The sequence below is a fragment of the Myodes glareolus genome, chromosome 18 (genome assembly GCF_982192425.1).
Source record: "Myodes glareolus chromosome 18, mMyoGla1.1, whole genome shotgun sequence".
NCBI classification, from domain to species: Eukaryota; Metazoa; Chordata; class Mammalia; order Rodentia; family Cricetidae; genus Myodes; species Myodes glareolus.
This window is the reverse complement of record NC_142043.1, coordinates 19,419,015-19,436,619: the sequence shown is the minus strand read 5'-3', so window position 1 is coordinate 19,436,619 and position 17,605 is coordinate 19,419,015. Positions and strand designations below refer to the sequence as shown.

Sequence of the window (17,605 nt, the reverse complement as noted above, 5' to 3'; positions counted from 1 at the left end):
TAGAGTGGGTTCCTGTGTGAATGACTGAGCTATTCCTGGAGACAGAGCACACCAAAGGAGTAAGAGATTGTGGGCTGAAGATCAAGGGCTCAGAGCCTTCGTACTGGCTGAGTTTTGGGTGTCTGAGAGCCAGCCGAGTGGAAATACGGTGCTGGCAGTTGGTCATTCGGTTCAGGAGCTCAGAATATTTGAGTCATCAGCACATATATAGTGCATGAAGCCATGGAAGTGGATGATAAACAAAAACCCATATCAGGCTGCACTTGTGAGACCCAAACTCACTAAATGCTCTTGGAGTTCCAGTGAGGTTGTTTTTCTCTTAGAAGACTTATTTGTTATGTTGAATGCCGTGTCTCCAAGAGGAACCCAAATGTCAGTCTCTGCTTCCTGGTGAGTCCCACTCATGACCTTCCCTGTGACCCTGCTCATAATCAACACTTCATCGTCACCAGATTCACATACAGAGCTTCTGACGACTCTGGGTAGAAAATATTTGGGAAAAAGCTGTGTCCCTACCAAATGTGTACAAATATTTTTTCTTTGTTATTATTCTCTAAATTATATATTATGCTTATATGACATTTGTAATGCACTAGGTATTATAAATATGATTTAAAGTATACAGGAGAATGTTTATAGGTTAAATAAAAACACTATCATTCTATATAAAAGACTTAATTAAGCATGAAAAAGTGTGGTACTCTTAGGAGGTCCTGGGATGTATTCCACAAGGATCCTGAGCAGTGACTACAGAAATTAGAGTCCTGTCTTTAAAATCAGTTCTGGTTTCTGGTTTCCTTTTCACATTACCCTAGAGTTTGACCTTTCAACTAACTGACTATGAAGAAAGGATGTGGAATGGCAACAGCACCCAACTTCAGAGGAGACATTTTGTTTCTCTTGGGACTTCAGTAGGAATCTGTCCTACTCGTGCTCGGACCACTGCTATCCAGGGCTGCCTGGGAGCAGGGTACTGAAGACTCAAGACATAAAGAAGATGGCCCTTTCCAAAGATCTTAAGCTGGGGGAGATCTTGGAATGAGTTCATGAGCACTTTGATATATTTGACTCATCTGGAGTCAGTTGTAGGAAAGTATGTGCTTCTTTTCACTCTTTTCTACTTAAGCCGTGCTAAAAACGGTGTGCTTACCATAAAAATCAGTGTATAAATACAAATGTGAAAGCATGCCTCCCCCTTTCCTCCTCTTCACTTTTTATTCAAAACATTTAATTTAAAACTGGCTCGATTGCTTATCCGATTAAGTTTTGTTTTAAATTCAAATTTGTTGGGTTCAGCAACTTAGCATGATTCATTCTGGTCCCACTCGGGTTTCTTAGGAACAGCTGTCTGCCTGAATGAATGTCTCACTTATGCTCGGGTCTTCTGTGTGGCTTCTCCAGGCAGCTTTGACTCAGGGCACCTGGGACGGCAGGCAGATCTTTTAATACTTGGACAGGGGATGGCATGCACCGAGGACAGGCAGCTGTCTCCCTTCAGGAGGAGAGGGGGCAGGTGGGGCAGATTTTCTGCAAGAAAATCCCTTGCAGATTTTCCCCCTTCCTCAGCAGAGACTGCCAATCAGGCTGAATAACACAGGGGCAGTTTTATTTCTTTTTCCATTATGAACAACTGTGCCCCTGGAACAGCAGGACCTTGATCTGGGGATCACATTTCAGGAATCTGGGGCTGCTCTTCAGAAGCCCCACTGATGTCTGTCAAGTGTGTGCAGGGGATTAGAAGGCTCCCGAGAGAGATGATGATCATGTGGCTTTGGGGTGGAAGGAGACGTTTAGAGAGCTGGTTGGTAAGGTGTGTGTGAGTCAGATACTCCTAGCATTCATTTCAAGTGTTCCCAGGAGGGAATTATCAAGACCATATGCACACTTTGGAAATTCTTTCATTTGCCCTCAGAATAAATTTTATTGATTTCAATTTATTAATTTATTAAAGTCAATGAAACAAACGATAACTTGAGAATATTTTACTTTCTTACTATCCTTGGGTGTGCTCCAGGCTGTTAAGATCTTCTTGCTAGCTCCGTCCTCTGGCTTTCCCCATCATGCATTATGTGATTGCACTAGTAGTCTCTTCGGAAGATGTCAGATGACACAGAACTCTTGCACTTGAATGTATCTTTTATTTGTAGATCCCAGCGTTTGTTTACAAGTATTTTCTCGTCTAACCCTTCAGGAAAAAAAGGTGGGTTACCTTTGTCTGATGGAGTTAGTGTCTGAAAGACAGAGAAACTGAGGGTCTGCAAAAGTCAAACTGTGACCTTCGCGTGGTCATTTTCCTTTGTCACGTGCGCACAGCAGAGAGGAGTCCATTCTGGAGAGGGTCCCATCCACAGCAGGATAGAGAGACAGTAGGTCATTTCTATAGGGAGGAGTGGTGCATGCCTTTAATCCCAGCACTTTGGAGTGAGAGGCAGGTGGATAGCTGTGAGTTCCAGGCTAAACTGGTCTACAAGTAACTCGCCTTCCTTAAAAGAATACTCTGGGGAAATACTCTTTGTCTGCAGGCTTTTTCAAAACCCTAGTAGAGATGAAGGCAGAGGGAAAGGCAGGCTGTGTCGAGGTGAGAGGTCAGAAGGTAAATCTAGCCTAGTTCCTAATTACCTTAAACCACTGTCTAGAACATTCTGTGCAGCTTGTAAAATTGGCCAAACCTTTTGTTAAAGTCACCCAATATGGGAAGCGCTATGGTGATAGTGCATTAATTTGCTGGCCAAGGTGTCAGGCAAGAAGAGATTTAAGGAACTAACTAAAGAGCCCACAAACAGTAAAGAAACTTTCCGGATTCTCAACTCTCCCTACTTCACGTCCCCACGTACAGCCCATCACCACTAAGGCAGTTCAATTCTGTGAAATGGCCCTTCCCATTCCATTCTCCTCCATTCTCTCTAAATACCATTTTAACACATCTGTGATTTATTTAAGTCTGTCATTTGGACAATATTTCATTGGCATAAGTTTGTTGATGGGCAGACTTTGGGTTATGACTTGTAAATGTTGTTCTCGGTTAAACAGGCCCAAACTTTCCCTTTCTTCCACTCTACTCTGGGAATTGAAACCCCCAATTCTCCGGAAGAGCAGTCAGTGTTCTTAACTGCTGAGCCCCTCCCCCATCTCCCTTTCTTTTATTTATTCCTTGTGTCTTTCACATCACGTATCTCCATCCCAGTCTTTTCCCTTCACGCTTACCCTCTTAGGGTCCTAAACCGCAGACACCAGGTTAGCTGGTCTGGGAACTTCCAGATATTTTCCCGTCTCTGCCCACTATTTCTCCATGACATCTCTGGGGTTTTCCCTTCAGCTTTACATGTTTTTTTTGGAGGGATTATCATTCTGACTCATTAAGTTCCTCTGTGTTCTTTCGAGGACTACTGAAAGTGAATGAAGGTAGTGTAAATGCTACCACGTAAAGTTGACTGCTGGAAAGTTAATTTGGGCAAGGTTGGGAGCCAAATGCTACGCTTTGTGTGCCTATCGCTCCTTCATTAGTGTGCTATTATAGGAGTCTGGATCTAAGTTCAGGATTCAGTATTGAAACTGAGTGAATTTTCTGTCTGATGGCGGTACCCATGGAAAGTGACTTCGGCAATTTCTTCAAATATTCTCTTCTTAAAATAATCATCAAAGATGATGCTGTTATTGTACACAATATCACTTATACCTGCTTGGCAATATAGCAATACTTATTTGATAATGAAAAACTAAAGGCATACACAATTCAGAATATAAAACCACCTGTAATCTCATGGCTCGGTGACTATTATCACTGTGATGTATACGCCTTTGATTTGAGTATGTACATAAAACCCATATTTCTCTATTTTCCACACTGAAATTAAACCTGTCTTGACATTTTGAGATATATTTAATTTTATCCTCAATTAACCTATTTCTTGAACATTTGTGGGTTTTTTCCTTTGAACCTAGAAGGACGAGATAGAGGGTGAAACATTGAATATGTAACTCGAGTCATGTAGCCATTGTTTTATTGCATCAATGCTGTTTTTATTTAAATAATATATTTTTCATTATATACCAACCAGTTTCCCTTTCCTCCTTTCCTCCTTTTCTCCAGTCCCATTCCCTTCCCCATTTACTCCCCTCCACATGCACTCTTCCTTCATCTCCATCCAGAAAGGGTCAGGTCTCCCATGGGCTTGCATAAAACATGGCACATCAAATTGAGGCAGCACCTAGCTTCTCCCCTTATGTCAAGGCGGGGCCAGGGGACCCAGCTTGGGAAACAGGTTACCAAAAACCAGCTAAGTGCCAGAGAGGTCCTGTGCTCACTGTTAGAAGCCTTACTAAGAGACCAAGCTACACCATTGTCACACACATGCAGAGGACCTCGATTGATCCCATTCAGACCAGGGTAGATGAGCTTCCGTGAGCTCAGGTCAGCTGTCTCTGTGGGTTCCTTCATCATGACCTCACTGGCTGGTACAGACCCTTCTCCCTTTCTTCACAGCAGGACTCTTGGAGTGCAGGGCAGGGCTTGTGCACCAGTGCTTTCTAAGGGGAAATACATAAACCTCTTTGCTTCTTGAGACAAGCTCTGGCTATATAGTCTAAGATGGCCTTGAACTTGTGTGAGTCCAGAGTCAGCTTTCTCATTGCTGTAATTACAGGTGAGCACAAACACACATGACCTCAACCCATATGTGCAATGATACTAAATGGCAGTCTTTCCTGGCTCTGTCAGTTTTCCCTGATGGCTGCCACCAAGTACTGCAAATTCTAGGGGCTAAAATAACATGAATTTGCTCTCATACAATTTTGAGGATGGAAGGCTGAAGCCTTGCTCTCCAGGCTATGATGAAAGTGTTGTAAAGGCTTATTCTTCCTGAAGGAGTGGAGGGGGCATCTGTTTATTTGTTCTTTCCACCTGCAATTTTTACATGTGATCTCCCCTGACCCCCTCCCTTTTTTTTTTGCAATGTATCAGACTTTGATTCCATCATATTTCTTACATGGGCCCTGATTTTTCTACACCCCTTTTATGATGTAGATTATACTGGGCCCAAATGGATGCTTCAGGATCACATCCCCATCCTAAGATGTTTAAGGGTCCCCTCTACATGTAAGTAACACAGTCAGAGATCCGGTGGGAGGCCAACACAGTCAGAGATCCAGTGGGAGGCCAGTGATTCTGTTTTCTGCATTGCCCTTCATTTGTTTCACATAATTTTGTTTTTTCCTTGTATTGAAAGCAGAGTTTCTTTGCACAATTCTTTATACCCTAATCACAGTTTCGTCTTCCACTCCTCTCAGGTCTTTCCACCCTCCCATTCAGACCTGCCCACTTTCTGTCTCTCCTAAGAAAACAAACAGGCAAAAAAGAAAAAGAAAACAAATAGGCTTCTAAGGGATGATAATAATAAAGTTAAATAGATTAAACAAAAACTAACACATTGGAAAAGGACAAAGCGAACAAACAAAAGGAAAAAAGACCAAGTGAAGGCACAAGAAACAGAGATCCCCTAGTTTGCACACTAAGAAACCCCATAAAAACTAACCTGGAAGCCATAATACATACACAAAGAACCTGTACAGTAAAGAAAAAAAAGTAAAATAAAAATAAGATTTTTATTTTTAAAGCGAAAGCCCTGAGACAAGGAACTTCCGAAGACGCCATTGAGTCTGTTTTCTTTTGGCCATCGACTGCTGGGCATGCAGCTTACCCTTAAAAGTAGTTTCTCCAATGAGACTCCCTTGGAGAAAACAAATTTTCATTTGCCAATGGTTATCAATTGGAGATTGCTTCTGGACTAGAAATAGAAGCAGGTTTCCTCTTCTTTCAGCTCTAGGAACCTATCTGGTGCAGACCAATGCAGGGCCTTTGCCTGCTGCCTCGGTCTCTATGAGTCCATATGTGTGTTGATCATTTTTATCTAGACGGCCTTGTTTCCTTGGTGTCCTCCACTACCTCCAGCTCTTATAGCCTTTCTGCCTTTTCTTTTGTGAGTTCTCTGAAGCCCGAGAAGAGGTATTTGAGGGAAACATCCTGTCAAGGCTGAGTATTCCAAAGTCTTTCTTTTTCTGCCTAATGTCTGGTTAAGGGTGTCTGTATTTGCTTCCATCTGTTGCAGGGGGAAGGTTCTCTGCTGGTGACTGAGAAAGGAATTAATCTACGAGTATAGCAAATATGTCATTAGGAACCATTTTATTACTACTTTTCACCACCCCTTCTAGAACAATAGTATTGTATTTTACTCCAGGTCCTTGAGCTTTCTAATCTCAGGTTCTTGAACAGCAAAGCAGTGTTAGGTATGGATTCCATCTCTTGGAGTAGATCTTACAACACATTAGATATTGGTTGATTACTCCCATAAGTTTGTGCCAACATTGCATTAGCTATCTTTCAAGCAGGACACCATTGTAGACCAAAGGATTTGTAGTTGGGTTGTGTTTACATTTCTCCTTTGGTAGCATTGCAGGTCTCCTTCCTATACTAAAAACATTAGTACGTAGGGGTGAAGGCTCATTGTAGGCATCCCTTGACTTCTCTACATTCAATGACTTATGGGGGCATTGTCTTCAGCAATGAGGTCTGGCTGTCATTTTTTTTTTTTTTTTTTGGAGATCAACCTATATATAGTATTAGCAACAGTCTTGGTTGTTTGGAGTTACCATGGGATGTTTGGCCAATAGCTCTATGTATCGCGAGGGGGCTGGCTTGCTGGGGTTTCCGTCCTGCCTGGTACCCCACAGCTGGCAAATCCCAAAGAGAAATCACACACAGGACTCCATAAGGTTATAAACTGATTGGCCCATTAGGTCAGGCTTCTTGTTAACTCTTATAACATATATTACCCCATTATCCTTATCTATGTTAGCCACATGGGCTCAGTACCTTTCTCAGTGTGACAGCTTACATGTTGCCTCTTCGGTGGTCTGCGCAGGAATGGCAGAGGAACCTCCCTGCTTCCCAGAATTCTCCTGTTCTCATTGCATCACCTCTACTTCCTGTCTGGTTTTCCCACCTATACTGCCTGCCTGGCCAATCAGCGTTTTATTAAAATATGATTGACAGAATACAGACAATTCTCCTGCATCAGCTCTATAAGATTTAACCCAATCCCCATGTTGAAAGATTCATTAGGTGTCAAGAGATGTCCAGTTGGGTCTGTGTATCTCCCATTATTTGATTGCTTCATTTAGATTGCCTTTCATATATGTATATATTTTAGGAAGCTTCCATTATATTAGGTTTTCATATTACCCCTCAAATGACCCTTAATTTTAGCTGTCTCTCCCCATATATTTTAATCCCCCTCTTCCCTTCCTCTTTTCACTTGGACCTCCAATTCCAGGCCCTCCCACCACCAACCCATAACTATCAATTCTATTTCTCTTTGCTAATGAGATCTATCTGAATCATCTCCTCCAGTTCATTACTCTGTACCTAACCTCTGTGGTTCTCTGGTTTGTAGCTTGGTTATCATTGACTTAATAGTTAATATTCACATGTAAATGAATACACACCATATTTTCTTTCTGGATCTGGGTTACCTCACTCAAGATGATTTTTTTCTAGTTCACTTACCTATAATTTTCATAATGTCATTTTTTTTTAAAAAAAGCTGAGTAATACTCCATTGCTTAAGTGTGCCACATTTTCTTTATCTATACATCTGTTGAGGGGCACCTAGGTTGTTTCCAATTTTTGTTTGTTATGAATAGAACAGTTTAATATGGTTGAGTGAGTATCTCTGTAGAAGAATGGAGTGTCTTTTGGGTATATTTTCAACAGTGGCATAGCTGGAACTTGAGGTAGATTGAGTCCCATCTTCCTGAGGAACTGCCACACTGATTTGTGTAGTGGTTGTACAAGTTTATACTCCCACCAGAAAAGGATCAGTATTTCCCTTACTCCACATCTTTGTCAGAATGAGCTGTCAATTGTTTTTTTTTTTTTGAACTTAGTCATTCTGATGGGTGTATGATTAAATCCCAAAGTAGCTTTGATTTGAATTTACCTGATGACTAAAGATGTTCAAATTTTCTCAGTCATTTTGAGTTTCCTTTTTTGAGAATTCTCTGATTAAATCTATAACCCAATTTTTAAATTAGTTTGATTCCTTGATATCTAATTTTTGAATTCCTAATATATTTTGGATATTAGTCCTCTATAAGATACATAGTTGGTTAAAAAAAAGTCTTGTCCCATTCTGTAGGCCTCTGCTTTGTCTGACTGACTTTGTTGTGCAGAAGCTTCTCAGTTTCATGAGGTTCCATTTATTAAATGTTGATTTTAGTGCCTGTGCTAATAGTGATATGTTTAAAAAATCCTTTCTTGTGTCCATGACTTCAAGGTTATACCCTATATTTCTTCTATCAGGTTCAGTGTATCTGGGTTTATTTGGAGGTCTTTGATGCGTTTGTATTTGAGTTTTGTGCAGAGTGATGGGTATGAATCTATTTGCATTCTTCTACATGCAGTCATTCAGTCTGACCAACACCATTTATTGAAGATTCTTTTTTCCAGTGTATATTTCTGGCTTCTTTATCAAAAATCAAGAGTCTATAGTTGTGTAGGTTTATGTATGGGTCTTCAATTTAATTTAATTCCACTGATTAATATGTCTGTTTTGTGTTAATACCTTACTGTTTTCATTACTATAGCTCTGTAGTACAATTTGAAATCAGGGATACTTGGTGATACTCTAGCAGTTCTTTTATTATTCAGGATTTTTTTTTAGCTATTCTGGTTTCTTTTTGGTGTGTGTGTGTGTGTGTGTGTGTGTGTGTGTGTTTCTATATGAAATAAAATTAAGTGTTCCTTTTCTGGACTCCTGTATCTGATGGCCATGGATTTTCTTGGTTAATCTGAAAAATTGTCTCAGTATAACAGAAAGCCAAGTAAAGCCCACAGAGTCACCTGCGTTGGCTGACAGCTGCACTTCTAGGGTGGACATAAAGGGTTCTGACCATCTACCACACTGTGGGGACAAGTGGACATTCTTGGCATGGTTTACAGTTGGGTTTCCAGAGCTGTTGTGGGCTGTCCTGAATTGAGAATTTAGCACTTCAAAGTGTTCCCTTCACATCTCAGCCTTGGCTCTGCGTCCCTTTGAAGTTCTGTACCAGTTGTTGTCTATAAATAAGGCATGCCCAATGCCATCAAAGTGCTGAGATGAAGGGCATGGCTCATTTATGGGAACAGCACAAGTGCAGGACCATGTTAGGGAAAGGTCTTGGTTTCATCTTTCTTCCTCAACCTGCCATCTTCTCCTCTTACCTTCAAGTTGGTGCAAAACCTGCATGAGGCTCCAAAGAACAATCAGAGCTGCAACCTGGCAGACTCTTTCTTGCTTCCCTTTAACAAGGAGGAAGAAAAAAAAAAGGGACAGTTTGGATCAGAGTCCAATAGCCTACATCAGTTTAGGTTTTTGCCTAAGCAGAGGTAATGCCAGGAGTCTTCCCAGGGGACAGCATTAATGACACCAACTGCCACTGATTGGGCTTACTCTCAGCTTCTTATTCTAGGTTTGCCCCTGTGCTCCTATCTCATGGCTAGAGCTGAAGAAGACGGAGTAAAACTTTGCATATGGAAACCAGAGCTTCAGAGAGTTGAAGCAGCATGCCCCTGAATGTTGAAGATATATGAACTTGATGACAGAGTTGTTCAAGGTGAAGGTAACTGACCTCGGTCTCCAGCTGCTTCAGGTGTCATCTAGAAACAGTATTGAAGATGGCAAGACGTAGAGGCACACTTGTGACCCACTCATACTAAAGTGTACTTAAGACTACAAGATGAGGAAGTTGTAGATGCGAAGTCATGTTTATCTGATATTTGATTCCACATTAAAAATAAATTCTAGTGTTTCTGGAGACAGTTCATGGTGAAATCATGATTGCCTCAAAGCCATCTCTTTCCCCTAGCTATCTTGCTCCTTGTTGTAGGCTAGTTTTCTGAGCTCTGAGACGGAGCTCTGTGTCAGACATTTTTGGGCATGGCATTTATTAAGAGCAAGTAGACCCAGGTGATAACTTGCAAAGCTTCTGAGCAGGAAATGGAGGCAAGTGAATATCTAGCTTCAGCCTGATCCCCAGGGAGCTCCAGGGTGGAGGGATGCTGGAGGCATCCCTGAGGAGAGGGGCCTGGCTGCTCACATTCTTCATTAGTTAGTTAATGAACCTGAGCAGTTGAGGGAGGTAGATAATCTTGTAGGAATTCTGGGGCAAGGTGGTCCCCACAGCTTGAGGATCATTCTCCAGGGAAAGGTTCAACCATAAAGGAAGCACAGCAAGTGATGGATGGGTGCAATTGTCTAGCAATGGGATATAAACTACGTGCCAACATCCCCATCCCGTGACTTCCTTCATTTACCACTTCCATTTTTATAACTGCTCAAACTAGGACCTCACTCACCTTTGCTGTTTCCTTAAATCACATTATATCACTAGTCAAATTCTCTTTATCTATATGAGATATTCATATCAGAATTGTTCTGTCTCCTTTGAGCTCTGACTGCTGCTAGAATTGGAGTCACTGTTAGTAGTATTAGTGCAAATGTAGTCATTACCATTTATCTACTCTTTCCTTCTCCAAGGTCATTACCAGAACTTTCATTTCTATGTACATTTTCTCCCTCTATTACTCTATAGCCGTCAGTTATCTCTTAGTGTCTTTTATTATCATTGAGTGATGTAAAAACATGCACAGCCTTCCCAAACCTACATGGAAGAAGACTATTTCTGTGATGTGGCTAAAATGCGTCACGTAAGGTGACCTGTGCCACCTAGGTTCCAGTGCTTCTCACAGAAGTGTTCACTATTTCTTGGATATCCCCTGGGATGAATAATATGGGTTGCCAACTTCACTGAATCCAGAATCACTGAGGGAACAAAGCTCTGAGTATACCTGTGAGGAAGTTTCTAAGATCACTTAATTGAGGTTGAAAGACTTTCCACAAAATGTGGGTGACACTATTTCATGAACCAGGGTCCTGGGTGAAGGAGAAGAAACTGAGTTGAGGGCCAGAATTCACCTCTGTGGTGGTTTAAATATGTATGGCCTCCATATACTCAGGTGTTTGAGTGTTTGTCACACAGGGAGTGGCCCTATTAGGAGGTGTGATCTTGTTGGAGTAGATGCACTGGAGGAAGTGTGTCACTTTGGGAATGGGCTTTCACGTCTCCTATGCTCAAGCTACTCCCAGTGAGACAGTTCACTTCCTGTTGCCTGATCAAGATGTAGAACTCTCAGCTCCTTCTCCAGCACTATGTCTGCCTGCACACTGCTATGGTTCCCACCATGATAATGGACTAACGATCTGCAACTGTAAGCCAGCCCCAATAAAATGTTTTTCTTTATAAGAGTTGCTGTGGTCATGGTGTCTCTACACAGCAATAGAAATCCTGACTAAGACAATCCCTGCTTTCTGATTGTGAATGTAATATGGACAGTCTCATCCTCTTTCTACTGTTAATTACCCGTAAAAATGGATGTGACCCTTAAACCATGAGTCCAAATAAGCAAGGTAGAGCTTTCTGATGAGTAAGTGAAATAATGAAAAAGTAAACAGAGAGCTCAGTAAAATTAGTAATTTTATGTATTCACAGCAGACGTCTGTCGTAAGTATTCCTGGTAACATGCACTCAGGCATTCAACAAATGTCTCCTGAGTTTCTGCTACATTGAACTTCTATGAATAACATGGAAACTGCCTTCAACTGCTGGAGTCTATTCAGTTTTACTCAACTAACCCTCAGAGATGTGCAACATGGTTTGACAGTGGTGGGAGAGCAGAAACTGAAAGGTTTTGAGATGCTGAATTTCTAAAGTCAGGCTTAGAAGTACAGGCCTGTAATCCATCAACTCAGGAGGCCTAGGCAGGTAAGCTTCAGGACCAGCCTAGACAACAGAAGGGCATTTAAGGTCAGCTTCAGGAACTTAGGAAGATTTTTGTTCCCACATAAAAGTCAAAAAGGGGGCTGGGGATAAGCTTAGTGTCAAAGAACTTGGTTAATATGTTTGAAGTCCCAAGTTCAACCCCCAGGACTGGAAAAATTGTGAGTATCTGACACATGCTTGTCTTGTATTTATAGTAGTCAAATGTGGGATTGCTGCTGCCTTCTGGTGTTAAGTGAGTGAGTCAAAGATCTATTCAGATCCATAAGGTGAGAAATGATAGAGTCTATATTTAAAGATAGAATTGACAAAGAATTTATGGCTAGCTTCTAAAAACCTACCATGCTACTTACCTTCTCAAATCAGATATCTGGATAGTTTGTAATGCTAATTGATAATTGCCTCCTGAATGATCTGACTGGTTACTTGATATCTCCATTATTCTCATGGATTATCCTCACTTGTATTGTTCATGTGGTATCGACCACTATGCTATTTTAACTGTGCAACATGTTACAGAAAGGGTAAAACAATTTCTTCCACTTTGAACATTTGTTTAAGATGTAAAAAGTTGACAATATAGCAAGTGTTCCACTGGGCTACAGAAATGTGTACTCACCATTTCAAAACCAAGTGTGGGAGACATTTCTGAAATCTCAGTTGGGCTTCTGGACCTCAGTAACAAGGTACTAACCAGAAAGAAATTAATTGCTTTGGTGGTATTGCTCCCTGATGGTGTGGTTTATTTTAAATTCTGCTGAAGCAGGAAGAAGGAACTGCACTGTAATTCAGAAAGTGACCTGTGATGATGTGATGCTCTGCTCACATCCCTTACAGATGCTCCAAATTCAAAGAACATAGTCTCTCTGATTTAGGAAGCACCAACTATTGTAACATGTGTCTAGTCTGACAAAGCAGGAATCAAACTGGGAGAACAACCAACATCCAGCTATTCTGAGTGCCAAGTTACAGAAAGTGTTATTTTTCTCCTGGAATAAGATCCTTCTAAAAATACCGTATATCTATATTCATTGCTTCAAGTCTCTTAATGTTTATTTTTAAATTTTTAGATTTCAGTGGATCAGCCATGCTAGTTAATGTGGAACTTTTTCTGTTTCAAAACTGTGACTCCTATGTATTGAGAAAACCCCCGAACCCATGCGATTTGCTTGGTGTCATGGTTTTCTGACAACTCTTTGTCATCAGTGTGAACTTGCTCTGTGCAGTTCCATAGACTGGTGATGTCCTCAGAATGACTGCAGTAGAGAGCATCATATGTTTCCAGACATCAGTGCGTAGAACAACTGGACAGCTGACTGCATCTCCAAGATTCCCAGGCTTTATGAGCTCGTTTCATCTTTGATAACCCATGGTGTTGACAGAGGTTTCTGTCCCACCTGGTTCCACAGCCATTCAGTCCCAAAGAAACACACAGAGGCCTACGTTAATTAAAAACTGATTAGCCTACTAGCTCAGACTTTTTGTTAATTAACTTTTACATCTTACATTAACCCGTAATTCTTGTCTGTGCTAGCCATGTGGCTTGGTAGCTTTATTAGTGAGGCATTCTCATCTTGCTTCCTCTGCTGTCTGCATAATGACTATAGACTGAGCCATTCCTCTTTCCAGAATTATCCCATTCTGGTCACCCCACCTATGCTTCCTGTCTGGCTATTGGACAATCAGCATTTTTATTAAACCAATACAAGACCATATCAGCAAAGAATCCGTGTGGTTTCAGAACGGCGGCTTCCTGGTTTATGCTGCCAGCACGAATTCTGGCTCTTTTAGGAGGCCAAGCACTTTAATGGGGTTGTAAGCAGTGTGTTATAAATTGCTTAATGGTGACACAGACCCACAGTGACCCGGGATCTTGGGTGGAGAGAATGACTCTCAGAGGCAGCGAGCATGCTTACCAACATGTTAAACTGGGTAGAGTAAGCAGTCAGGACTCTGGAGTTAGTCCTAGTGAAGCCCACTTAGCATTTAAAAGAAAAAAGCACCCCTGGTCAAAGAATGATTACAAATACACAATAAAGAAAGATTCAGATAAAAAAGACCTCTAAATGGGTCACGGTGTTAAATAAATGTATGTAGGCTTGAGAGAGAGAAAAAAGAGTATATAGACAGTTATAATATAAGAGTATAGACAGTCGTAGGTTAAAGGAGTGAAGATAATAAAATAAGCATTAAACTTATAGAAAAAGTAATAGAGTAAGAAAAATAAGTCATGTGAAATGGAGTATACACAGAGAGTCTGGATTATGTGTACTATTACGTTTTCTTTATAATTTTTGGCTGTGAGCATGCGAAGTACAGAGAGATATTTTATTGTATGGGCTGCTAAGTTGAACCAATCTATATATTTTAAAAGTATCTTGACTTCAAAATTTGGGCCTAAGGATTTGCTGCTTTGGAAAGGGGTTTCCACAGAGGATGAGAGCCTGTGGATCTCTTCCAGACTAATGTGGCTTGAAGGACCAAGACATTCCAAAAGGTCTCCATGAACCCCCCCCCCCATCCAAATACTTCACCCAACAAAAAGGCAGGAATCAGTTTAGAGAAAGCTATGCCCAAAATTTCCAAATATTGTTTATCAATGCTTGCTTTCATTTAAATGGGGATATACTATAAAGATTTATGTTGGTATGGATCTTGGTCTATTGGTATTATTTAAGATCAATTTTGTTATATGTATATTTTTGCTCTTAATTAAGGTATTGTGTTTGTGCAGCTCACTTAAAAATGTATAATTAAGAAATATAGATAAATGTATATTCATCTATAATAGTCAAACTTGTAGTCATGTTAATTAGGTTTTCTAGATGCACAAAGATATATTTTAGATGGATAGGTATTCTTCAGATCTTTCAAAGACTACAAAATATGGCATCTAAAATGTTTTAAGAACTTAGACTTTTCATGACATTGAGACACTTCTGCTCCTGGCAACAACAATCTACTTCAAGAGGAAGATGGACATCGATGAGGCTCCTTATGGAGTTTGCTAGCCATCTGGGCCAGAAACTGCTCTTACTTGAACTGCTTCATGTAATGATTATGAACTGGCCATGCAAGTCCTACAGAAATATGACTGCTGAACTTGCCTAAAGGTAAGACAGTCCTTCAGGGTTCCTGCTTCATGAAAGAGTCTGCAAGATATTCTGAAGGACACAGAAGAAAGTGATGAACAAATTGCCAATATAGGTGAAAATGTCTTTGCAATTTCCTGCTTCATGGGAAAGTCTACTGGATACTATGGGCCTGTAGGCTGAAGATGGATGCTCCAATGTATAGATGAACTTTGGATGACTGTCAAGGCAGCAAGATGTCTCTGTCAATTCTAGAGTTTAGTAAGTTGCTTACAATGCACTTCTTGTGTACTTAGGTAATATTATATTTTTCTGGAGTCTTTGATAGAGTTTAAGAATAAATAGTTATAGTTTTCCTTAGTTATGATAAAAGGTAAAGTAGATATAAATATTATAACTGTAATTCTTGCTTAATAACTGTTTTGTTATATGCAATTTTACTATGTTAAAGTTAAAACCTTCCTTTTATTTAGACAGAAAAGGGGAGGTGATGTGGGTTTCCCCTCTGTGAATACCATTGGTTATTAAAGAAGTTACTTTGACCTGTAAGAGGGCAGAGTAGAGCTAGGCAGGAAAACTAAACTGAATTTTTGGAGAAAGAAGGCAGAATCAGTGAGATGCCATGGAGCCGCTGTAGGACACAGATGCTCTGGAACCTTGCTGGTAAACCAAGAGCCTTGTGGTAAAATATAAAATAATGGAAATAGATTAATTTAAGATGTAAGAGAGCCAATAAGAAGCTAGAGCTAATAGGCCAAGCAGTGATTTAATTAAGTTTATGTGTGGTTATTTCAAATCTGGATGGCAGGCAATGAATGAACAGTCTCTGATTACACCATGGACTTGTTAGATGCTGTAACTCTCATTAGAAAGTTATAGATCAGCACAGTACATCTTCTGGGTAAGCAGCCTTCCTGTTTGTACAATAGGCCAATTGACAAAAAGGATTAGGACAGAAGCAATAAGAACAAGATATCTTTGAGTAGTTTTATTTGATGGGAAAGAAAGTTTGTTAAAGAAAGCCCAACACTGGTATTTTACCCATAGGTTGGACCTTTGGTGAAGCAGAGTCATGTTGTTTCAAATCTGAGCACATGGTGATAATGTGAGAATAAACTCAGGGGGATTTGATTGACTTTATTTTGTTCTTAATGAAGAAGAGCGGATTGAAGAACAGGAAGGCAGACAAACTGAGTCAATCTCACAGAAAGGAAAGGGTAGGCTTTGTTTTCGGGCGGATTCTGACAACACAGTATGAGGTGAAGCTGTGTAAACTCTCTCACAAGAGGTGACCTTGGAGGATGAGAAGAATTTGCTCTGGGGCTCCTGTTGCCTAATGAAGTTCTTCAGTGGAAAGTCATGCTAGTGTGCTGCTCACTTGATGATATACCCTCTTTCTACTGGAAATATGTATATAAGTTGAAGACAATTAATACATTTTTTTTTAAAAAAAAAGTAAAGAGGAGAAAAGCCCAAACCAAAATGACATTGAGCATCCTTAGTTTTCAAATTTTTGCTCCCATTACCCACCCAAATCTACTCAAGTGTTTTTCTTCAAATACATTCCTAATTTAATAAATAAAATTTCATTTTATGGGGGCGAATCCACTCTCTATAAGGCATACTGCAATCTGTTTTGGTTTGCAGAGAGATAAAAACTAATTTTCCTTGAATTACATACACACAGTTTGGGAATGGCGTATATAAGTTAAATACTATTGGGCAGCACCAGCCTATCCAGTGCTCATTTACCAAGTTACATTCAAGTTTTGTTGACTATATATTGCCAATACGGAAGCCTAGTTATCACTTCGAGTCTATAGAACAGTAGAGTCCTAGAAAGAAACAGATCACCTTTGAACTCCTGGATGTGCCCTATTTGTGAAACCAGTAAGACATCAAGTACAGTGGGAGAGCCATGCAGACCACCCTCCTAGGTATGAGATGGAAGTGCGTAGATTTGTTGGTCCAGAAGGAAGAAGTCAAGCATAAGAATGTCAAAGTTATTGATATCCATCAGGTGTCTCGTCTTTCCTGCTAATTTTCCTTTTTCACATCTATATATAGCCTCCTCCACCTGGTCTTCTTTCTACCTTACTAGCTGCAGCTCTGCCAGATCCATTGGCTTTCCAGTAGATGCCATATTGTGGTACTTGGCAGAAATGCAATGGGTTCTTCCTTCCAGGGATAGCTGTAGGGCTCTTGTTTAATTTAATATGATATATATTTTTAAAGATTTATTTTTTATTATGTATACAGTGTTCTGTCTGCATGCCAGCAAAGGGCCCCAGATTTCATTACAGATGGTTCTGAGCCACCATGTGGTTGCTGAGCATTGAACTCAGACTCTCTGGAAGAGAAGCCAGTGCTCTTAACCTCTGAGACACCTATCTCTCTAGCCTTTGCCAGGATGTAATATAATCTCTGGATTAAACTCAATCTTGGTGAAGTATCTTCTTTAGGTATATTTGTATTCTTCCAGGCAGGGAAAAGGCTGCCAAGTTTTCCCTGAGTAGGGGCATGGATAGATAAGTCAAATGTTCAGTAAGTATAAAATTGATGTTGACTTCTTGTCTGCTGGCTCTCGGATTTTTCATCAAGTGATAACAAGCTGCCCAAACTCATTTTGTAATATCATTGGG

The 17,605-nt window shown here is 40.4% G+C and overlaps 1 long non-coding RNA gene across 1 annotated transcript; it reads left to right on the top strand.

The window, feature by feature from the left end:
- The first annotated feature begins 221 nt into the window (after positions 1-221).
- LOC125407944 (uncharacterized) lies at positions 222-9,856 on the top strand. Its single transcript, XR_007234328.3, has 2 exons — positions 222-390; positions 9,505-9,856. It is a non-coding gene; the product is annotated as an uncharacterized LOC125407944 (long non-coding RNA).
- Positions 9,857-17,605: the final 7,749 nt, after the last annotated feature.